The 26,441-nt window shown below is 34.6% G+C and overlaps 1 protein-coding gene and 1 long non-coding RNA gene across 5 annotated transcripts in view; both read right to left on the reverse strand.

Annotated features, from left to right (window-relative positions):
* LOC135137729 (uncharacterized) overlaps positions 1 to 26,441 on the reverse strand; it is a 197,602-nt gene that overhangs the window by 60,006 nt on the left and 111,155 nt on the right. The gene's annotated exons all lie outside the window — the stretch shown is intronic.
* LOC135137487 (uncharacterized) lies at positions 18,090 to 18,806 on the reverse strand. The gene is made up of 2 exons (XR_010281822.1): positions 18,516 to 18,806; positions 18,090 to 18,458 (listed from the first exon to the last, which is right to left on the reverse strand). It is a non-coding gene; the product is annotated as an uncharacterized LOC135137487 (long non-coding RNA).

Below are 26,441 nucleotides of genomic sequence, written 5' to 3' on the forward strand. Positions count from 1 at the left end.
GGTCGCACAATCATTAAGTAAAAAACCAGGAATATTATCATAACCAGAAGTTAAGTTAGGCTTAATTTTTTTCAACGCCGCATAAGTATCTGACTCATTTACAAAGGCTAGATGAATGGTAGTATTCACGGACCCATCAACAAACTTATTCGAATTGACATTGGCAGCGCTAGTGAACCCTGAACTAAAGTGGTCAACAAAAGCATTAAGGATATCTTTTGGATTATCAATTAATCGATTTAAGTAATTCATCTGCAAAGGTATTCCAGATTGTTTCTTTAAGTTGCTAATGTGACTCCAAAATTTATTAGGATTTTCTTTAATATCAGTTTCCAGATTCTCAAGATATCTGCGATGTGCCAACTTGATGCCATTCTTTAATGAAGAGCGAATAGTCTTAAAATTGCGAATGTTATATTCAGATCTGTTGGTTCTAGACAAACGCCATAATTTGGACTTCAATTTATATTTCTTTCTAATGTCATAGGAGAACCAAGGTGGATACGAGCTTAAACGAGAGGAACGAGACTTGGGAACATGTACATCCAAAATGTTGTTTAATTTACTATAAAAACAGGAACATGCTAAGTTAACATCAGTGATGCTTTTAAGAAAGGACCAGTCAATGCATAATAGATGCTCATACAACCCAGTAACATCCGCTCTGCGAAAATTCCAACGCTGCAAGGAGGGATGACCGTTAATGGTTTTAGCTTTAGATTCACGATTTTTAAAAGAAGCTAACAACGTTGGGTGATGTGAATCCTCTTCCAGAAGAGGATCTTCACAAGAGCTTATAAAACAATGAAAGTTAGACAGAACCAGATCAAGATATCTCCCAGACTTATTAGCGATATTATTATATTGATTAAGTTCAAAAAAGTTCAAAAAAGACATCAACGAAGATAATTTACTATTGCCAGATTTATCACACAAAGAATCTTTGTCATAATCAGGAAGATTGAAATCACCAATAATTATTACACGTTGGTTGAATAGTTCTTCTAGATTACCCAGTAAATTGAACAATAGTATGTATTCATCAACCGTAGATTTAGGTGGAATATAAACAATGAAGATATAGAAACTGAAATAGCCAACACTACATTTAGCCCCAAGAATGTCTGTGAAAATAAGCATGTCAAACCCTTTAGACGCCAGGTCAAGTTGGATAGTTGAAAATTGCAACTTGGACGCAAGAAGAACTCCTCCTCCTCTAGTTACATTAGTTTTATCAAAATTTCTGTCTGATCTGAGGACTATATAATTGTTAGGGCAAAATTCAGAGTTAAGCACAGAACTAGAAAGCCAAGTTTCTGTAAGGCAAATAAAATCAAAATCGCAACACAATAAAGATTGATAAAGTTCATTAAATTTAGAGTTAATACCACGAGTATTTTGATAATAAAGTGTGATAAATGCATCCTCAACAGTTTTAACTATAGAAGGAGAGACAACAACAACAGAATTGTCGATTGATATGTCGCTACTAGACTGCAATGATGATAAATTTAGGGAGTGGAATGAATCTGCAAGGAATAATTGCTATGAAGATAAGCCAAAAACATCACGTTTTATTTTGTTAATAGCATCACTATATGAATGGCAGTTATCTCGGTCCCAAGCAGCATGATCATCATTTATTTGATCGTGATTACCAGACGATTTCATGTTGGTACAATTTATACAACGCAGCTTCTCGGCTTGACACTCTTTAACACTATGGTTCCCAGCACAGCGAGGACAGATAACATTACTTTTGCAAGAGCTGGATGAATGGTTAAAACCATTACAAGTGAAACACCGGAAAATATCAATACCACAAAAGATATAACATCTGTCTAAACCTATTAGGCAGTGCCCTATGCTAATCGCTTTTTTATAGGAGGCGATGTCTACTTCAACAATTACTTGAAAACGGTCAGACTTATTTTTCACAGGCAAAAATTTAATCAACTTGTATACATTCTCTTCATCGTTGCTAAAAATAAACTCATTTTGTTTGACCAAAAAATCCAGGACACTTGATTCACTAACATCTTTGGAAATTCCAGCAATTCTGATACGAGGCTTAAGTGTACTAACTTCTCTTATATCATACGCTCCCGCAAGTTTATCATCAGCTAGACGTTTAAATCTAGTTATATCCTGACATCCAAGAAGAATACCGCCATCTTTAAGATTTTTTACTTTGCTAACAGAGGATGCAACAGAATCAATATTTGCCATAATGTCAGATTTAGTCTTATTGATGGTCTGAGATTTATCTTTGGGACGAACAATAACTGTATTATTTATGCTCTTAGCTACTGTTTCCGCGTAAGTTTCCCTGGCTGAAGTAGCAGAAGACGTGGGCACATGATCAGGAGTTTTATTCGAGCTACCATTATCTCTAGCAAGTTTTACAACATCTTCCCGGAGCTGAGTATTCTGATTACTTAATTGCTGGATCTCAGACTTAAGAGAATCAATTTGCTGAATAAGTGGCTGCAATTCCTGATTTAGAATGTTGGTAAACAAATGTTTTAATTCAGCAACAGAAACGGTAACTATGTCGTCATCAGCAGAATCAGTTTGTATACCAGTAGATGAAGTATTTTTTTTCAGTTTACAAAATGAGCACAGCCACTTATTAAGTAACTCTTTATCATCCATACTTTGATAACTTTCTACTGTTAAGCCACCGCATTTTATGTGATAATAATGTTTACACTGATTGCATGATACATTCAAGTCATTGCGCCCAATCTTAAGGAAGCATTTACTGCATTTAATAGTCATAATTAAGGCGTACTATAACTAAGAAACTATATGCACAACCTCCAACGGAGGCCGTGCAAAAGAAAATATCAGTAAGGTCAGTACAATTCCAGTGATAGTAACCAAAATACAATTAAAAAAAAAATAGTAAAAAAGATGGCAGAAAAGAAAAATTAATAACTAAAGATTAATTATGCAAACCAAGATTACCCCACAGGGGCAGAAATCCAAAATTGAACACTATTCACAGACCGCACACCAGCACACGTGTTGCACGCACCGCGAACGGAGTAAGAGTCGTGGAGACATAATAAAATTTGCAAATCAAAAATGTCAAAAGAACCTAATAAAAACTCAACAAAAATTCAACATCTGACAGAATCTCAGACTTTTATGGTTTCAGCAGGATTACTTGGAAATTATCTCAATAAGAGTCGTCTCAAAAATGAAGTCTTTAACATTATGAGGCCAGATGAAATTGGTTTAGCTGCAAAGAGCGATGCATTAATTGTTTTGTATGGAGAATCATGTCTAAATAAACACAAAAGAAGACAAATAAATGTTGTAGTATCCAACAAACTACGGGAAATGGGAAGACTTAAGTTAGCTCTGCAAAAATCTACAAGCATACAGCATTTAATCGATGCACTACAACCAGAAAATTATGAACACATTCTTGCCGCAGCAAAAGTAATTAGCGGTTATGACCCTGAAACAAAAACTTTTAAAGCATCTTCTTTGGCACTTCACTTAGGTACAAACTTGAAGTTTCTTTGTGATATAGCGAGGAAAGCACTTATTACAAAAAATGTGTGTTTTCAAGAGCAATTAAAAAATCGAGAACAATATCTCAAAGGTATAAGTGAATTGCGTGAAATGATACAAAGTCATTGGTGTAATGATCTGGCAAGTTTAGCTAACAAAGTCCTTACAGAATATAAAGCACAAAAACCGAAACTTTTACCTTTAACTGAAGACATACAAAAATTCAATTCCTATGTATCTTCACAAGCAGAAAAAGCGTTCGACAATTTGCAAAATGGTACTAATGTTGCTGAAAATTACAAAATACTGGCAGAATGTGCATTGTCAATTGTACTTATTTTTAATAGAAAGCGTATAGGCGAGGTTCAGTTTTTAGACATAAAATCGTATGAGCCAAACAATTCCTTAGGTTCAAATCAAGAAGAATGCCTAAGTGCGTTAACAACATTAGAAAAAACAATGAGTGCAGCTTATAAAAGAGTGGTTGTGCTTGGAAAAGGCAGTAAGCCGGTGCCCATTCTGTTCACTAAGAAAATGCAAACATATATGGATTTGCTTTTAAAAATACGAAAATCAACGGATGTAGTTCCAAAAACTAATAACTATATCTTTGCAAATCCGGGGTCCGACAGATGGATGAGTGGGGCATCAATAATCAGAAAATTGGCCAAACAAAGTGGAGCCGCTCATCCAGAGCTTTTAACAAGTACACGTTTTCGAAAACAAATTGCAACTATTTTACAACTTGTTAATTTCGAAAAAAATGAAATGGAACAAATTGCCCGATTCATGGGCCACACTGAGAAAACGCACATGGAATTCTATAGGTAAGTTCTAAAAGACAATAAATTTTATTCTTAACCATGGTTTGACTGAATTTAACAAGCTGTTCGGCTGTTTATTAATTATATTTCGGAGACACTTAGAACGACTTTTATGATCATGGAAGTTGATTTTTTTAATAAAAAAATCTTTTATGCATTGTAAGAATAATAATTAATAATAAAAAAACTCACTTTAAATTTTATCTCTTCTTTAGTTTGCTTGTTGAGCTAAACCTATTTAATTCAGTGTAGTTTTATTATGGTATTTAATGTATTTTTTTAATGCTCATTTCAGACTATCTGACGACATTTACCAAACGGCAAAAGTGGCAAAAGTGTTACTTTTGTTAAATGCTGGCAAAGGCGCGGAGTTTAAAGGTAAAAGTTTAAAAGACATTGAAGTGGTAGATGACGAAGTAGAAATAGAAGCAGAAGAATCTGGATGTCAGACTCACAAAACATTAAATAAAGATCAACATGAAGAAGAAGATAGCGAGAAGACTGAAATTGAAGATGACGGAGAAATTACCAAAAATGAACAAATTGAATTTAGAGAAGAACAGAAAGACAATGTAGAAAAAAGAAAAGAAAAAGGAAAAAAACCAGTTAGTTGTCGGAAGCGATGGACAGATACAGAGAAGGAAATAGTCCTAAATTACTTTCAGAATCATATCGAAAACAAAATCGCTCCTAAGAAGGATGAGTGCTTCCTGCTTATAGAAAAATATGACAAAAAATTTAAAGAGACAGATTGGGTCAGAATTAAGACTCTTGTCTACAATACGTATCGTATTACAAAATAAATTTGAATTTTACTTTTTCATTTCATTGGTATTTTAAGAATTATGTCATTTCTTTTTTATTATTTTTTACTTAGTTTATTTGTTCTATTTTTGGGTAGATTTTAAGTAATCAATAAACGTATTCTCTTAATATGTATGTGATTTAATAATCAAGGATCCAATTTTCTTATTAAACTTTAGAAAGTCAGAAGAAACAGATTTTGAACTAATAAAAAAAACAAAAATTGCGAATAAAAAAAAATTGGTTTAACTTCTCTCGCTCCCTGAAGCACAATTAAATAGGCCATAGCACAGCCTCTCATTATGAAATTATAAGTTATGTCAACTGATCTTAGTTTTTTTTCAATGAGCATGTCTACATAAATAAGATAATAATGAACAAACATTTATTCTATAACGAGTATAAAAGTAGTTTGTCTACGTTCTTGTGCTTGATAAATGTTTTGTACCTACCTTTACTAAAGGATATGAGGGAAACTTGAGGAATCGGTTACGTGGAATAGGAATAAAATTTGGGATCTCAAATACAATAAATATTCTATCTGCTAGGCTGCATATTGTGTGTAAGTGACACGTTAAGCAACTTGGATTGGTGCAGTGTAATTAAACTAAAAATAACAGTATTGTATTCCCGCACTTCGATATTCAGTTTTGTAATTCTTGCTTTATTCAATAAAATAAATTGACTGATTTTTTAATTTTTCGAATCAGCCTGTCAGCAAATCTAAAAAATAGAAAAGCAATGACAAATTACAAGTATAGACTGTTCATATCTTGCACATTTTAGATTTAGATATTCAGCAGCAAAATTTTGAGACGAGAGCATGCATTTTTTGGGGTTGATAAATAGATACATTTTGATTAAAAAATTACCAAGCTTACAATAACTTCAAAACGTCTGCACATGCAATAACATAGTCCTACACACGTAGGACTATGTTATTTTATACAATTTAAAATCCATTTACTATGTACAATTTTGAAGTGACATCATCACATTATTGGTGGGAATGATTAGACAAATTTTGGTTAGCGTTTTACCATCTACACGATTTTTCTAATCTACATTTAAAATTTGACAGCAATCGGTCCAATACTTTCGGAAAATGTCTGTCTAATAAAAATCGCACAGACGGCAGACAGACAGGCAAGTCGACAGACAGATAGACAAACAGACAGACCGATGGAAACGAGAGACAATTTTTTTCGTACTTGAGGAGCCAAGAAACGTCGAGGAAACATGAAACACGAGTTACCAACTTTATGATAACATTAAGGCATAATTATACAAAATTTCGGAGCAATCGCTTTTGTATTTGTCTGTGGTAAATGTACTAATGTAAAATATTGTACAATTTTAATCTTTTGCCAAAAATACATGTATTTAAAATTAAAAACAATATCATTATTATTACTATTAAAAATAGCGCTGGACTAACAAACTAGACATAGAAGCAGAATATTTTTCATGTTTTTAATATCATTTATTCAGAAAAATTTTAAGACGGTGTTATCAAATTTTCAGAGGAGATGAATAAATGAATTCTAATCAGCAATTTGCCGTGCTTAAACTTTGCCCAAAATTTCAGGTCATTTGATTTGTGCGTACTGAATTCGAACTCTACATTGCAAAATTTTAATTCTTTTTATAAAAGTCCACATGCTTAAGACTAAATCTACAAACCACGTATGTATTTTCCACATCTCAAATAGAATTTATAAACCAGATTTTAAGATGTCTTAAAATTGTTGGTGAGGAATTTGGATGAAAAGTCAAATTTTGTTTAGCATATTACTAGCTCCATTACCTGACTTGACCTGACCTGACCTGAACTGCACCTAGAACTTCAAAGTAATCTGTACAATTATTTTGACAATTTATCTCTTTAATAGACAGACAGACAGACAGACAGACGGCAAGGAGAGACAATACATCCCTAGAGCTATGCTTGAGAAGTAAAAATGCATTTTTAATGCAATGACATATTATACTTGATGTAAACAGTCAGATATAATTAAAATTACGATAGCACTTACGACTTTGTTAAACACTGAACTGGGCCACTAGAATACAGTGTCGAAAATTTACGGATCTGGTAACGTTGGTCCGATGTGGACGATTTTATGCGGGCAGATATTATATACAGCTAAGCGACACGACGCCCTCTGCAGAAAAGGGGAATGAACTATTTCTGTATAAAATTTGACGTTCAACAGTTTTACCAGACCCACTTTTTTATTTCAATTTTTAATTGTACTGGGCCTAAGAAGGTGATATACATGGTTAAACGTTATCAGACCCGAACCCGGGTCTGGTAACGTCTCAAAAGGTCTGGTAACGTTTACTAGATGTATCGAGTCGGGACTGTATAGGCGGTATAACAACTATATATGTATGCACGGTATGTTGTTACCTCCGAAGTATATACGTATAGTACGTTGTCACCGCATCTACAACGTTCTGACCTCCGGTTTCGGAGGTAGAAACGTTTTGCCTCGTAAATAATTTTTTAATCATCTAGGGGGCGCTAGGAGCTTGATTTGCAATTTTCGTCTGGAGGTCATAACGTGCATCCCATAGTCGCAACTTTTTTTTTTAGTTCAGCTGTACACCGTTGGCGCTGGCGTCGCTTACCTTTATACACTGCTAGTATGTTGTTATCTCCGGCATATAAACTGTACGTTCTGACCTCTGAAACTTGGCAACGTCGCCGTCATACATGTGCGCAACATGTGTGTAACCAACATCAGTGCAGAGTGCACGTGCTTGTGTGGTTCTCGAAAATGTTGAACAGGACCAATTTACTGTTAAAACTGACACACAAATTTAATGGTAAGTAGGTACTTTTCATTGTATTTAGTATATTATTTAGTAGTTAGAACGGGCGTTTTCAATATTTTAAAGTACTAGGAATTTTCTTCTTTCAGCATAAGCTCATTATAATAATGCGTAATATAATATAACACTGTGTTAATAAAAATTCATTTGTCTTGCGGTAGGTGGTATGTTTTGGGGTACTTTATGCAACTGTTTACGAGGCAAAAATTCAATAATATTAACAAATGAGGTAAAATACTCGTAAGTGATGCAATGTAACGTAACTATGGGTATTAATAATAATATTAATTATTATTAAGAGATTTTAGAAAGAATAATTAAATTAAATAAATTATTTATTATAATAAATAATCATTACTTGGTCTTAGTACCCGTAATGATAGAAGTCTTGCCTGAATGTCGGTCATTTCCGGGTCAGTGGTGGGTCTTAATAATATTATGTTATAATCATCTACTTTATTTATTTTTATTTATTTATTTAATTTTAAGTATAAAATTCCTCGTCTTAATAAATCCAAACTATGCCGTAAGGGAAGGTTACCAACGAGATTGGTATGTTCTGCAGAAGCTCTAAATAAAGTCCCATTGCATATAAATTGAAATGTACTGTCGTTATAATAGTATTATTAAATAAAATTACAAATGTAGGTATACCATATTTTCGGACGGAGGGAGTATTATTTATTATTTCTTGTTACTGCAAAAGAATTGCTTACAATCGTTAAAACAAAACATACATTATGTACACTGAAATAACATAACAAAACATAGATATTACCTATAACATAGCACATACATAAAGTGACCAGACGTCCCGTTTTGAACGGGACTGTCCCTTTATTGGACCACCTGTCCCGTTGTCCCCATACAATGATCTGGAACGCAAAATTGTCCCGTTTTCTAAAACCGCGCATCACCATCAATATTAAAGCAAATTTGTTCCTCCGAGAAATATAAATGCGACTAAAAATATAATGTTATGTTGCAATTTAATAATCACTGTCACATAAATGGTGCTTTACTTTAATGAAGCTGGTGATTGCTTCTTATTTTTTATAACTACTTATAATATTAAAAATATTTTTAATTTTTGTGAACATAAAATAAAGAAAGAAGATTAAAAAGTTCTGTTTATTTTTATTGTTAACCTTCCCACTGGGGTATGTTATGTTATGTATGTATGGTATATCTATATTCTATATTAGATTTATTTTATTAGTAGTATGTATGGACGTCCCGTTTTGACTTAAAAAAAAAATGGTCAGTTTACACATACATTGCTTTACACTGAGGCACAGTATGAATAAAATTCATTGAAGGCCACTTGATATTTTTCGTATAAGCTTCAAAAGCCTTTATTTCACTAGGTTTGTAAGGGCTGCAAGCATGATGTATGCATCCTCCACAATTTCTCATGCACGCGAGCACTTTTTCACAATCAGTCTGAAGTTTTTCACTACATTTTATGCAGGAGCAAACCAGCTTTGTTTTATTGCCCGACATATTGATTACACGATATTAATTATGCACATTATTACTAATACATCTAATGACAATACGATTTTTTAAGTTAAATGAGCTTTCAATATAGATTCATCTTATTCTTATTACTCGTGAGATCAGTATCACTGGCGTTAACGCGCTCTTGGCCTAACTTATAATATAAAATATGTACTATTACTGATTTAATCATGTGATAATTTCATTGACTTATTTTGTTAGCATAACATACTTATAATTTATTTATAATTTTATTTACTTATAATTTATTAATGCATATAAACATACAAGTTTTTTGCATAAGTCACATATAGGTACATACTACACACAATAAAACAATAAAAAGAGATGTGACAAATTAATTGACACACATTTTCGGGGACGCTACACAATTCACAATTATACTGAAGTGTACATAGGTGCTAAAGCGGGTAATATATTAAAAAATTTTGGACTGAGGTATTCAGTACCGTTGCTGGATTTTTGTAGTCTTAGTTTCTTGGGGTAAAGATGTAGTTTATTACGTGTTTCATGGTTATGGATGTCATTATGTCTCAAATATTTGCTCCGATTAGATTTAACATATCTCAAGCTAAGGTAGATGTATAAACAAGGTAGTCAGTATCCGTAGTGATATGAAATAGTTTCTACAGTCAGCTCTGTACGGTAATCCTCTCAAAATTCTTACAGCACGTCGCTGGAGCGAGAATGCTCGGTGTCTTGCACTGGAATGACCCCATAATAACAATCCATAACTAAGATGTGCCTGGACAAAACAGAAATATGCAATTCGTAAGGTATCTAGAGGAACCTCATTGTATAATGATCTTAAAAGAAAATTATTTTTGCATAGTTTGGCAGCAATTACATCACCATGGCTAATCCAGTTAGTTAAGGTTGGAATCAACATGTATTCCCAAGAATTTTCCAGATGCTGAGTAACCATCCGGCGGTTGAACTTTTTTTAGTGTAAATAATAGGTTAACGCATTTGTTTTTATTTAGAATTAATCTGTTACTGACAAACCATTTATTAGCCCTTGACTGTGTCTCATCATGTTTTACTGTTGTATCATTCATATCTTCACCGAGTATGACAATACTAGTATCGGCCGCAAATAATATAGATAGGCTCTGCAAGTAGTCGGGGAATTCGTTTACATATATTAAAAAAGCAACGGTCATAGTACGGAGCCTTGCTTGACTCCCCTAGTTATAGGACGACTACCGGATACTCCAGAGTTGGTCTTAACCATTTGATAACGGTTTCCTAGAAATGAAGATATTAATTTGCAACTAGTTCGTGTTAGATTATACATGTATAATTTTTGTAACAGCGTCTCATGAGGGACACAGTCAAAAGCCAAGAAAGAGGCAATACTTAATTGATAGCAACTTTTTTTTTACAGAAAAAGACACAGACAAGAGTTCTATATATGTTTTCACAGAAGAAGAGTCGTCAAATGAAAATTATTTTAATAGAACTGCTCAAAATTCTAGAAAGAGAGAAGAAACACATGGAAATTTCACAAATAAGAATTTCAGAGAAGAAGAATCAAGTGAATGTTCTAAGCATGTTTTACATCATAAAGAGAGATTAATAAAAAACAGAAGTTATACACATAAGAAATTTTTAGACGAGGAATTAAATGAAAATTATATTAATGAAACAGACGAAAACCGCACAGATAAACATTTTCCTAAACAAGAATTAGATAAAACTCTTAAACATGCAACTAATCTAAATTGTGAAGAGAACGATAGTGATGACAAAATTAAAGTAAGTACTTAAGTAGTTATTTAAACAGAGAACTCTAATAAAAAAAATATAATAGGACTGGCTAAACAAGAAACACTACAATGATCTGTCCATATCAGATATTATAAAAAATGTGGAAAATGATATCAAGCAAAATTTCGACATAAGTTTTGCAGAACCTGAGAATACGCCTTCAGAAGAAATCAAGGTCAGAAGAGAAGTTAAATAGATAACAAGCGCGAATTAAATATAGCCATGGATAATGCAACATCATAGCATATTTATTTTGTTTTAGACAATATCAAGTATTGTGATAAAGGCCTCGAATATTGAAACTACGACTACTGCAACCGACGATTACCTCTATCCATTAGATTATTTATCTGAGACTGATGATTCAAATCATAAAGACTTTAATATTGATGAACTGACAGATAAGACTGATACTGATGACGACGATGAAGTTTCAAATCTTGCAATTCTCAGTGAAGAACTGAAAAATCGGGAAGTTGATACAGAAGAAAATAACCACCAGCCCCTTTCTGAGCAAATTAAGGTATGCATTTTTGAAGAGAACAATATTGAATTAAAATTTAAAAGCGACTTTATGAACAAAATGTTGGATTTTACAGGAATCAAGAAAATATGGTAAAAAGTTCTTTAGGTGTAAATATTGTGATGAAGATTTCATATCAAAAAATTTTGTGAGACACTTGGAGAGACTTCATGGAACAGAAACGGCGGTACAGGAAATATTAAAATACCCCAAAAACAGCATTATTATCCCTGCTCGTCTTGCAAAGGTTTATTTCTAAAAACCTATCTAAGACGACATAAAAAATCATGCATCTCACAAAAGTCAGCAACAGTCAGAAATAACAGCAATAATTTGTTGCAATCACAGACGTTGGTAGCTTGCGCTATTAATCCAACTGACACTATCTCAAAACTAAACGTAAAAAAACAGGTTAGTAAACTGACCACTCGTTTGTACGCATAAAAAAGTTAGTACTGGTGTTTTTGTAATTGAAATTAAAAAAAAGTCTGATCGTAGTGCATACGTGTTCGATCAAATTTTTCATTCTGAAGAACTTTTCTCTGCGTCACATTCGGCCGACGAGAGGCACTAATATTGAAAAAACGAAAAATTCGATCAAACGTGGCTGCACTGCAACTGCACTCTAAATTTTTATTTTGCGATATTTTATGGTCAGGTATTTGATATGATGAAAGGAGATGATGCAGCTTTTGAGGCTAAAAAGGACCTTTTGATTGCCCAGTTTGGAGAATCTTACTTGAAAAAGCACAAAAAAGAACAAATGATGTACCCATGTAGCAATAGAATGCGAGAACTCGCTCGACTTTTAATTCGATATCGGCAAATTGTGAATAAAGTAAATATCTCTTTCAAAGAACTTTTGCATCCAAAAAACTTTGATGCCGTTGTATTGACCACTAGAGAAATTGCTGGCTACGACCCAGAAAAAAAGACGTTCAAAGCGCCAAGCTTGGCTATGCACATGGGCACCTCATTGAAAATGGCTTGTGATGAATTGAGTCACTTAGTTCTAAAGGAAAGTAGAGGTTTCACATGTGCGTCATCAACAGAATTAAACTTATGGCTAAAAAGCATAAGGAATTTTAAGAGACTAGTGGAAGCGCGATGGAATACGGAAATTTCTTCGCTCGCGCATAAAGATTTGCAGGAAAAGAAATGGAGTAAACCTCTCCTTGTGCCTTTGGTCAGCGATATTAAACATTTTCGCGATGAATGTATCAAAATCGCAAATGATTGTAAGGAACTATTTTCCGAGAATAAAGACGATATTAAAACTTATACATCGTTGGTGCAATGCACCTTAGCTTTGTTAATAATATTTAACAGAAGGCGCATTGGGGATGTACAATTTTTAAAAATAAAGGATTATAATAATGTAGTTAAGAGTAGTTTTGAAGACTTTGAAAACGCTCTAACTGAGACTGAAAAAATGTTGACCACAAAATACAAAAGAGTAGTTAATAGTGGTAAGGGATCTCGAGCAGTGGTCATTTTAATCCCCGAAATATTACAAAGTTATATAACAGTACTTCTTGAATTCAGAAAAAAATATATTCCCCCTGATAACGAATACGTGTTCGCAATTCCTGGCAGCAAAATTCAGTGGGGGAAGGGCGACGTCGCCATTCGAAAACTTACAAAAGGCATGAAATTAGATAATCCTCAAACGATAACCAGTAACAAGTTAAGGAAGCACATAGCAACTGTTACCCAACTACTGAATTTAACTCAGGAAGAAGCAAAACAGTTTTCGGCCTTCATGGGACATACCCAAAAAACTCATACCGAATTTTACGAGTAAGTAGAATTATTTTTGACTTACTAGTCAAAATTAGGTAAACAGAGTTGGTTTTAATGGTATATTATGATTTCTATTTTCAGGCTACCAATAGATATATACCAGACTGCTAAAGTATCCAAGCTGTTACTCCTTAAGGAGAAAGGGTCTCTTCCTCTAGAATTTAAAGGAAAATCGCTAGGGGATATCAATTTTGATTCAAATTTAGAATGTGCCATGGAAAGTGATAATGAAGGTAAAGCTACTACAAATTCATAAAAATTAGAAGTTAACTGTGTTGTTTTAGAAGATGGTGGCGCACTTACTTCAAATGTCGTTCATGAACGATGTGTTACAGATGAAGTAAAAGCCAACTCATCTCAAAATGATACTCTTGTTTTTAATAGGTCCACATATGAAAATGTTGGTAAGTCTTATATTTGCAAATTTCTATGTATTTGTGAAGTACTTATTAAAATGTTTCACAGAGTCTGACAACGAGTTGACTGAAAGTCATCCCGCCAAAAGGAAACTTTTCCAGAGAAAATGTAGGTCGACATTTACGTTATTGTTATACCGAATACTTTTGTTACTAAATAATGTAAATATCAACTTACATTTACAACAATTAAGCCGAAATATTACAGATACTTATGAAAATGAAGAATATGAAGAACATGAAGAAAATCGAGAAATGTTTGTAAAGAAACCCACTAAAAGAACAGGTAAACTGCGATTGAAATAAAAAAAAAAGGTAAATATATTATATAAAGCGCTAATTGACTTTAAATTTTAGTTTGGTCTAAGGAAGAACTAGCAGCGATAAGAAGCAATTTTAATTCATTTATAAAGAAGAAAATTTACCCATCAGGGGAAACATTAAAGGAATTTAAAAAAAATAACAACATAGATAGAACTGTAGCTATGTTAAAATCAAAAATTCAGCATTTAATGAAGAAGTCACAATTATAATTTTTTGTAATGAAGTTTTACTTATAAAAAATGTATCACGAGGCTTGTATTTCTTTTTTTTATATATTCTACTCTGCTTCTTAGAATTAAATATGGCAAGCGCGGTATAAAGTATAAGTGGTCGTAATATTTACACTAGAATGTGAACCCCGAAACAGTTATTTTTTATGTTTTTTTAATCGTATGAGAATATGCGTTTTTTGCCCTAGACCGAAGATAAAATACAATTTAAATTCGCAGGTTTATTAAAATTTATAAGGGAGCAAGATTGAGTAGGCTTCCCTTCATTCTTTACTAAGGAGATAGATCACAATCAACAAGCTTGCCCATCACTTGCTATTTATAATTGTCAAGTGCAATTTTCACACAACATGTCCAGCGAAAGCGAACAGGAGCGTTCGTGTACCCCCTCAGATGTGTACGAGACGGCAAGTACCGCCATTCACAACTTACTACTTGAAAAATCCAAGAAACAATACGAAATCACCTATAAAAACTTTAAAGAGTGGTGCTTAAAAAAAAAGTGGAGAAAACGTCAGAAAACATTCTTATAGCTTATTTGGAAGACAGGGCCCAAAGCGTATACATTTCAGCGTCGGCAAAAGACTTTTTCACTGTAAAAAATAGTATATTAGGTACATTATAAGGAAAAAAGTAGGATTTACCATGTCGAGCGAGAGATTTTCGATCTCGCGAGACAGGGTTAATCTGTTAGTTCCCGCATGATGTATATTACTTTTTTCCGAGTTAAGAATATCCTGTAAATGGCAAAACGCTGACCAAAGATTGGTTAATCATCCCACCACCAATGGGATGATTGATACTGCAAAATTTATAGTAGTATTTTTTTAATTTAAAAAAACTCGATATTCCTGTACTTGTGGTGTATGAATCCGTACTGCGTTTTCACCCTAAACATCGAGATGTTCGAGAAAAAAATAAAAATTGTATAATATTCTACGATTTAATTTTTAAATTGCAACACAAATTGTTATATAATTTTGATTTTTCTTTCAAAAATCTGGACGTTCCGGGAAAAAACTCAAAACGGATTCATTAAGTACACGTGTAGGACTATATTGCTTTATATAGCTTAAAACCCATTTACTAAGTACAATTTTGAGGTATCATCATCACATTGTTGGTGGCGATGACTAGACAAAGTTTGGTTAGCGTTTTACCATCAACATGATATTCGTAATATAAATATACATATAAAATCTGATAACAATCGGCCCAGTAGTTTCTGAGATTATCTGTCTAACGAAAATCGTTGCGGACGGCGGACAGACACACAAACAGACAAAAACGGGAGATCCATTTTTTCGTACTCTACGAGTCATAAAAGGTCGGGAAATCGTGAAAGTAGGGACTCAGCCGACGGACCCATTTACAATACTTCCTTACGACGTTTGTAAAGTAAAAAGTAAAAATCGCAAAATCAAATAATTTTCAAAAAGGCTCGAGTCGTATTGTAGTTCAGGGGCGAGGAAAGTTCGGTCGAAGTAACCTTCGACCAATTTTTTTATGCGTTCCTAGAATGATGTCTTGTTGTTCCTATGAAAAAATTGGAGTCATTTTGCAATTTTTACCAAAAATTCCAGTACCATAATTAAATTAAGCATTTTCTTTGAATTGTCGTACGATATCAAGATATCTAATTTGGTGTGAAATAGCTATATACGTAAAAGAAGATAGCTTGTGTAGAAACTTGACAACGCTGTTGGAGGTAACAACAAACTACGAGTACCCACACATATACGTATATTGAGGTAAGAACGCCTCTTTTGTATATCTTATATATATGTTATATATGGCCTTTTAAAATACTAGAAATCGTTTCCCCTCTTTTGAGAATCGAATTGTAGGGGTTCCCCTCATTCCAAATATATCACATACAGGGTGTCCCAGAATTCGCGCCATTCCCGTGAATGACATGTTCCCTGTCCCGAACTGTGCCGCAATTCGCAAAAAGAATTGTCCAGGCTTTAACCGTGTGAGAACTGGAAGGCGATTAAGTTGACCAATAGAGAAGCTGCTTTTATATCCGAACGTTTCTATGTTCAAAGTTACCTATGCCAAGAACAAAAAATCGGGTAATACTAAAGTTGAATGAATTTTTTCCGAATCCCCCTCCGTCAACAAAAGGAAACAGAAGTGTGGTTATAAATTTAATCATTTTGACAATTGTTTGCCATAAACTGTCACTAAGTTCATCACTGACCTGAAGAGATGCTTCTGCGCCAAAGATGACTGATTAATGTACACAGAGACGTCAAGGTTTACTTTAAGGCAAGTAGCATGGGACAGAAGTTATTTCTGCTGCCATTCTAGTTAAATTGTGTTTAACTGGGCTGTACATGTCATAGGAGAAGCTGTTTCATTTCATCGTAGGCAAATAATACATTTATTACTATTCTACATAGTGTAGATATCGAAGAGCAGGTATTAGAAGTCATTTTCTTAGAGCCCCATGAATAATGTGTTGTTCTTTTTAACGAAAATTTGGTAGTACATTTTCAGAATTCACTATGCATCATTTGCCTGATATTAAGTTTATCGTTATTTCTAAAAAAGAGTACCACATGTCCATTCAAAGAACGTTATTAAGGGGTCTATTTTGTAATTTATCGCTCCAGAACGATCTCGTTCCCAAACGATAATCGTTAGAAGCAATCGTAAAATCAGTTTAGCGAGATTGTACAAATTTCCAATTTTATAAACACTATCGTAATCGTAAAGCTTTGAAATCGTTAGCGGAACGATGAATCTAATGTTTTTAGAATCGGTAGTATTTAAATTTGTGTAGCGTCTAGATTACGTTGTTCTCTGTTGTGACATGTGACATTTGTTTTGCTACTGATTGAAGTTTGGACAAATTTGTGAACTTTATAACATGTAAGTAAACAATAATTATAAAAGAAAAACATCAAAATAATCACACTAACACGAAATTCAGTTTACAATACGTTCACGGGAGCAGTGGAAAAACGTAAAAGGGCCCAGCGTATTACCCAAGAGTAACATGAGTTGTATGTGGAGGAGTTAGAAGGTAATGTAGATTTTAGGGCCCAAAAGGTCGTAGCGGACAAGCCAGATCTTTTAGAAAAGATATGGGAAGGGTTGGTAGCAAAACTAAATTCTGTGGGAGGACCACAAAAAAGTGTTCAGCAGTTCAGAGAGGTATGTGTAATTAATGAATCTCCCGAGCACTCTTTTAAAAAATGTGTACTTTACTATAATTTATCGTACAACTATTAGCAATTGTTCTGCTTACATCAACACTTTGGTTATGACAAAGTGAACATCTTGTTTAGTCATGACCAATCAATTATGAGAACTGAGATGTTTAATCTTTATAAATACTGTTACACAATAAACCATAACCTCTGTGTTTTTTAGTACACCAAGAATATAACATGAGCACTCTAATTACAATGTACTGCCTGGTAAGTAAACGTCACTGTGTGTTCCAGAGATTTGTAGATTGGAAATTCAATGTTTGAAAGAAGGCCAGAAATTTAAGACTATGTGAAAGAGGAACTGTTTAATAATTTCATTATGTTGTAAAAAAAATAATAAATACATTATTGAAAATGCTGTATTATTAAATTATTTCTTGCGATATGCCATTCATGTAGTAAATTGTGTTCTTCATATTCAAGTTCTTCATTATTATCGTTCTCCTTGTCATAGACAATATTGATCTCGTCATTTTCGATATTTCTTATGCGTAAGATGTTGTGTGAAATAGCACATGAGTATATAATTTTTCCTGCAACTTCTGGTGAATAATACAGAACTCTGCGGCAGTTGGTAGGTCTTCCTAAAGGTTTCTTCTCGAACGATCAAGGGGTCGTTTACATCTCTTAAGACCCGAGACAAATTTCTCATTCTGTCTCTGCAGTAAAAAAAATATACCTATAATAAGTTATCAACCTAATCCATAATTACTTACATTTACCTTCTCTACCCATATTTGCACCAAAACGTTCCTCTTCATTGTATAAATACTTTTCTAACGTGTTCTGACACTTCTAACGATGAGCTGAAACCTATCGTTCCGGAACGATGACATTCTAACGATACGATCGCTATGTAACGAGACGATAGATGTTACAAAATCGCTATCAGTCCCAAAATCGTTATGGGAACGATTATCGTAAGTTAACGATGCTCTAGCGAGATCGTTAAGAGTTACAAAATAGACCTCTAAGTGTACTAAAACACAAATATCGCTTTTGATTAATCGGTGCTTATGATTTTCAATAAACAGTATCAATTTTTACTGAACAGCTTTGTTGCTGATACCTAATCTAAGCAACGAAAAAAGAGAAGAGACTCCACTTCTCTGGTGTATTAAGATCATAGGTATCTGCTGTGGTGTCAATCATGTGGGGGAGATACTGAAAACTCAGACTTATTCAAGAATAATATTGATGTTGCACATGATGATTTAAAACAGTTTCTTTAAAGTTGTGAGTACTTTCTGGAGATTGAAAAGATACGAATAAAAATTATAACAAAAATCGTTTAGTTGCATTTTTTTTTTAACAACAATAGAAACTATAAACAAATCAGTACCAATGCCACTAAGTTATTGATTCATACTAGTATAAAGAATATTTGGAAATGATGTTAATTTATGGAGAATGTAAACGCTATGCAGCCACTGCTGTGCGCGAATATACAGGTCTTTCCCCAATCATCGGCTCCTTGACCAGCATGTGTTTCGTCGTTTGTTGCATCCAGCAGAAGAAGATGGATCTTTTCAGCCTATTCGGAAAGGCCGTGCTGGGGCTCCACGGATTATACGCGTAGACGGTGAAGAACAAGTGGCACAAATGAATGGATGCTCAAGATCGATCATGCATCGTATCCCTGCAGGAAGAATCTGCATTTTTACTATTGACGAAAGTGCAGCATCTGCGACGAGTCGACTGCGCGACGAGTGCATGTTGCTAAATGGTTACTGTGACAAAATGAACTAAATCCTGATTTTTCACGGTACATTCTTTCCGCCGACGAATGTTGATTTTCCCGAAAAGGAATATTTAATGCGCACAATTGGCACTGCAATACTATTAATCTATGGGGTGGAATCGTCGTACTGTAACGTTATCAAACAATGTGCTCAAAATGACTCCAATGCAAGTTCTAGCTCGTCGAATTATGTTGTGTTGTGTATTATTTAACATCTCAGGAGTAACTGTAGCGTAGGCTTCGTGCAGTCTCTCTTCCAGTTCTTCTAACGTATCTAGGGGTTCTCTATATACGTAGTTTTTAATTTGATTCCAAAAAAAAAGTCCAAAGGAGAAAGGTCTGGAGATCTAGGAGGCCAGATGTTAGTACTGCCACGCCCAATCCACCTATGAAGATAGACTCTTTTCAATGTTCGCCGGACAAGTATCGAATTATGTGGAGAAGCGCCGTCGTGCTGAAACCACATATTCCGCCGTACATTCAAAGGAACGTCTTCCAACAACGCCGGAAGCTCTAGTCGTAGAAAATTAGCATATGCCTCCCCATTAAGGCGATCAGGTAACACAAACGGCCCCACCTAAAAAAACAGGAACGGAGTTTAGTGATAATTTTATCAAATGTATTAAAATTTTTACCACAGTAGTACCAATGATTCCAGCCCATAGATTAATAGTAAATCGCTCCTGATATGCTCTCACCCTAGTGAGATGTGGATTTTCGTGTGCCCAGAAATGCCAATTGTGTGCATTAAACATTCCTTCTCGGGAAAATGAACATTCGTCGGTGAAAAGAATGCGCCGTGAAAAATCAGGATTTAGTTCATTTTGTCGCAGTAACCATTGAGCAAAATGTACTCGTCGCGGGTATTCGGTTGGTCGCAAATGCTGCACTCTCGTGTAATGGTAAGGATGCAGTCTTCTCTCTTGAAGGATACGATGTGTGGTCGATCTTGAGGATCCACTCATTTCCGCTACGTAGAGGACACTTCTCCTAGAATCCGCTTCAATGTTTTCTAACACTTGCTCTTCAGCACCTACACGTACACTCCGTAGAACCCCACCACGGCCTTTCCGACTAGGTTGAAAAGATAAATCTTCTCTTGCTCGATGTAACAATCGGTGAAACACATGTTGGTCTGGGTGCCGACGATTATTCACGGGGCTCTAAGAAAATGACTTCTAATACCTGCTCTTCGATATCTACACTATGTAGAATAGTAATAAATGTATTATTTGCCTACGATGAAATGAAACAGCTTCTCTTATGACATGTACAGCCCAGTTAAACACAATTTAACTAGAATGGCAGCAGAAATAACTTCTGTCCCATGCTACTTGCCTTAAAGTAAACCTTGATGTCTCTGTGTACATTAATCAGTCATCTTTGGCGCAGAAGCGTCTCTTCAGGTCAGTGATGAACTTCGTGACAGTTTATGACAAACAATTGTCAAAATGATTAAATTTATAACCACACTTCTGTTTCCTTTTGTTGACGGAGGGGGATTCAGAAAAAATTCATTCAACTTTAGTATTACCCGATTTTTTGTTCTGGGCATAGGTAACTTTGAACATAGAAACGTTCGGATATAAAATCACCCTCTCTATTGGTCAACTTAATCGCCTTCCAGTTCTCACACTGTTAAAGCCTGGACAATTCTTTTTGCGAATTACGGCACAGTTCGGGACAGGGAACATGTCATTCACGGGAATGGCGCGAATTCTGGGACACCCTGTATATGACGATAGACGAAGGGGGTAACCCGGTCTCTGATTAAGAACAATTGTAACTATGATAATAACAATCGTTACTATGGAGTTAATCAGAGATTAACTTTGATTTGCGTTTATGCAACCGGCCCTTAATCCATTATTACTTTGACTTTGGCAGTGTCATTTTGACGTTAATTAATTTTTAACATTTTTTTTCATCGTTGACTCGCCTCTAGAGCCCCATTGGATAGACGACATAGAGTCAGATCAATCTAGGCTATACTGAAGCCGTAAGTGCTCTACCAATGTTGTTCGCCGCTAATGTGCATGTGTTAATTCGCCATCTCTGCGTCACCTAGAACCTCTTCGAAGTGCAAATCTGCAACCTCTGGACTTCTTCGGCCATCCATTTACAAAAAAGCCGTAGCATCCCCCCAAAATGCCCAACATTTTCAACAGATTAATAGTTAAATTATTTACTTACTTGTTTGAGTTTGTGTTGTAACCTTTGAATAAAATGCCGTAAAAGGAATTTTTAGAAATAATTTTCTCGTGATTAATCGGTTGCAAAAGATCAAGAGGCACACTGACAAATTTATTAGCGGCGCCGGAGGAGATTTCCGACTGGCTGCGGTACCACCATGGACTTTCGCGTAACCTCCTTTTCCACAATTGTCAAAATGAGATGCCAAACTCAAAGCAATCATGGATTAAGCATTTCATTTTAAATTCAGTTAGTATCAAGTGATACACGGTATTCGTATTTTGGGTTGCGTAAAAATAATTTTCAGAAGTAATTCTCTCGTGACTAACCCTGTATACACAGGGTTAGTCAGGATTACCTTACGAAATCATTTTTGGTAACTGGGAAATTTTGAAGCCAGCAATTCAAAATCAGTTTTTAGAGGCAAGAACAATAGCTCAGATTCAGTTAGAATTATTTAGTACCTGTCAAAAACAAAATGAAGATGTTTGGTATTTTGCTAATAAAATCGAACGATTATGTCAGGATCTAACCGATGCATATGTACGAAGTGAAGGTGAGGCACCAGCACCTATTATTAAAAATCTGAACAAAAACGGCTCTAAAAGCTTTTGTAAAGGATTAGTCCCTTATTTAAAATTAGTAATTAAAGCAAGTAGGTCTGATGATCTTACTGTCGCAATTGAAGCAGCCTGTGAAGAAGAGCATGCCTTAAAGTGTATTGGACACGTAAATCCTAATTACCGTAAAATGAATAATTTTATCAAATGTTACAAATGTGGCAAATCTAATCACAAGGCGAATCAGTGTTATTCAAATAAAGCTTTGGAATCAAATAAATTGCCCGATTTTCAAAATTTTGCTAAATCTGCACACAAGCGAGAAGTCAGTCAACAATATTAACATTACCTGTGCATATTGTAAGAATATGGGTCACACTGTCGTAAACGTCAGTATAATAATGCTAAGCGATCAAGTTACCAAAACATTTCATATAATAGTGCTGACAAAAGCCAGAATTCTTATTCTAACAATCGAAATTCTTATTCGGGGAACGGATAGCGAAACTCCGGCCCAAAACCTAATAACTGCCTATATTTTTATTTAGTTTCAAATGTCTCCTAGTTAAAAAAATAATGATTCTACAGTTTTCACTATATCACTGAAAAATTCCAATTTGCTTAGCGTGTGATTGCCATTGCATTTGTCATATAACGGCGAATCAGCAAATTTGTTACTTGACTCTGGTCTGGAAATTTCAACTTCAAGATTATGCGAGGTCATGGAATTCTAGGTCATGCTTTTCTTTCCGCTTCTCATGCAATAATAAATTTGAGATGTGCTAAGTTCTCCTTATCAGTTAATGGTAAAGAAATTTGCTTACGATCACAAATTATTCGAATATCCAACATAAAAACTTTCTTATTTCAGCTCGTTGTGAGTACGTGGTGTCAGTACCTGTTAATTTCAATGACTCAAAAATTTGTTTACAAAAAGAATTCTTAGAAACACGTTGTCGTCATTTTGAAACTATAAATTATACAAACAATCTTACACATAATTCAACAAAACAAAGGTTTCACACAAAATATACAAATAAAACTCAATCCTTTACGCATGCTGCCACGAAAGTGATTTCATGTTACAATTGCAAGGAAAATCACCTTGTTCATCAATGTGACCAATTTATACATCTGAACATCAATGACCGTATTAAACAAATAAAAAAATTGAATCTCTGTTCAAACTGTTTTAAAAGGCAGAAGGTTTCGGAATGTAAATCAAAATATAACTGTCCCACATGCAATTTACGTCACAACACATTATTATATCAAGATGAGGTTCCAGATCAGTCAGTTAGCAATCATTCATATTCACTTAATTCGGAAAACCTACTCTCAACCGTAATAATTCTCATCAAGGACAATTTTGGCAATTTTCACGAATGTAGAGCACTGTTAGACAACGGGTCTCAATCAAATTTGATAACAAAAGCATTGTGTAACAAACTTGGGTTGAAAGTAAATCATATCAATCATAAATTAACGTTTATTGATCAAAATGAAAGTAATGTAACGGAGATGACAAGGGTTAGTTTGAAATCTAAATTTAATGATTATCCTGCAGATATTAATTGCCTCATTTTAAATAAAATAACAGAATCCTTGCCATTGAATTCATTTTCAACTAACAATATAACTATACCGAATGACATAAATTTAGCCGATGCAAAATTTAATATCAGTCGTCCTATAGATTTGCTTATTGGTTCAGAATTATTTTTAGATATCTTAATTGACGGTAAAGTTCTTTTAAAACCGTTGCTTTACCTGCACAACTCCAAATTCGGTTGGATCCTTTCAGGCCCATTAAATTTAAACATTCCATGGAATTTACCAGTTTCAAGCCCTTGCAATTACACTGCAGTAAAATCCAAGTGCGAACTTGAAGAATTGAATAAGCAAGTAATAAAATTTTGGGATGTTGAGGATTACCAATGCGCCCAACCGGTACTCTCACAACAGGACATTGTTTGCGAAACACATTTTACAGACCATAGTAAAAGAGATGAAAGCGGCAGATTTTGGGTTTCCCTTCCGACAAAGGACAATCATATTATATGAAGGGCTTCTTATGAATTAGCACGTAAACGGTTTATGTCGCTGGAACGGAAATTAGAAAGAAAAAAAAACGTTGAACTGCGGTCACAATATGTAGGGGAAACCAGCCTATGGTGGCATGCTGCCTATGATGGCATACCTTCAAATTTTTTGGACCATTTGAATTTCGCAGTCAAATCACCTGTTCAAGATGTTGTCCTTACTGGTACATGAATGTCTACAAAGCAGTGTGAGTGTAGGGCTGTTTCTTGAAAGGCAGAAAAATAAATGAAATATTGTTGACTCTCGAAGTAAGTTTTACACATTAATCAAGCTGAAATCATGTTCTTAATATGCTTAACTCAGGGGCACCAATTTAATTCATGTTTTCTATACATGTGACACATGTAATACAGGTGCCAGTTTAGGGTTATGTTGTAAATAAAAAAATACAGAGATTGATTTTAATAAAACCTCGAATTTCCCTATGATGGCACATCAAAGCTTTTCCGTTGATGGCATAGTATACCATCATAGGTATAAGGTTTTGACTCTCATAAAAACTGAGAAGTCTTTTTTTATGACAGAGGAATGTCACTTGCAGCCTCAAGTACAATGTCCAGTAAGGCTAACTGCCCATTCACAATGGACATAAGGCATAACAAGTACATAAAGCTTACATAAATACGTAAAGTTGAAACGATGGAAAACGTGTACCCCTGTTCACAGTGGACGAACGTAATTCTTATGCTTATGAACGTTTTATGTAATCCTTGTGTGCGTACACAAAGTTGAAATAAGTTCAACTTTGTGCACGAATTATGTCAAAATTATGTTAAAATCTAGGGACTTTTGAATGCTGCTATTGAATTCCCTTTGACAGTTGGTACTTGGCACTTCACACCTTTGATTATATTATATAAATTATAATCAAAGCTTCACACTGCGAGTCTGTTCTGTACTGCGAGTTGTTAAGTTCGAATATCGTATGAAATTGTAGGTTAGATATTTTTTTTGACTCAGTTTGAGGTTAGCCGTTTCTATGTTTGGCCGGGAGTTATTCCGTTCTGCGTTTGCGCAGTTTAACAATTCTTACAGAGTTCACTCTGTCCACTGTGAACGTAGATAAGCATAAGCCAGACACAGACCAAAAACGTAAATTATGTTATGCGCTTGTTCTTATGTCTTATGTCCATTGTGAATGGGCAGTAACTGGCCATTCACAATGGACATAAGGCATAACAAGTACATAAAGCTTACATAAATACATAAAATTGAAACGATGGAAAACGTGTACCCCTGTTCACAGTGGACGAACGTAATTCTTATGCTTATGAACGTTTTATGTAATCCTTGTGTGCGTACACAAAGTTGAAACAAGTTCAACTTTGTGCACGAATTATGTCAAAATTATGTTAAAATCTAGGGACTTTTGAATGCTGCTATTGAATTCCCTTTGACAGTTGGCACTTAGCACTTCACACCTTTGGTTATATTATATAAATTATAATCAAAGCTCGCAGTGTGAGTTTATTCTGTACTGCGAGTTGTCAAGTTCGAATATCATATGAAATTGTAGGTTAGATATTTTGATTGACTCAGTTTGAGGTTAGCCGTTTCCAAAGACTTCAAATATATATAGATCGGCGATAGAACGAAAAAGCTGAAGCTAACCGGTCGCCATTTTGGATGTGACCGAAACCGCGGGAAGTTTAAAATCGTATACAATCGACTTCATATGAATAGTGAGGTTGCACACCATACACACACAAACTAATATACTTCAACAATACTATAATTGCTGAATCTTAAATGCACGGAAACACGATCAAAAGAACCAAAGAAACTGTGATCACATCCACGTCACAACTGAAAGTGATACATAAGAAAGAAATAGGTTATGGGTATGGGTTGTTGCGGTGTTATTAGTGACAGAAAAGTAACAGCAATGGCGGCGATTTCTGTTGACAGAACTGCTTCACGAAATACAATAGAATTTAGGGTGACAGCCAGTCTATATATATTTGAAGTCTTTGGCCGTTTCTATCTTTAGCCGGGAGTTATTCCGTTCTGCGTTTGCGCAGTTTAACAATTGTTACAGAGTTCTC

The sequence above is a fragment of the Zophobas morio genome, unplaced genomic scaffold (genome assembly GCF_036711695.1).
Source record: "Zophobas morio isolate AGI-343-1 ecotype UQ-CSIRO unplaced genomic scaffold, CSIRO_AGI_Zmor_V1 ptg000029l, whole genome shotgun sequence".
In the NCBI taxonomy this organism is placed as follows: domain Eukaryota; kingdom Metazoa; phylum Arthropoda; class Insecta; order Coleoptera; family Tenebrionidae; genus Zophobas; species Zophobas morio.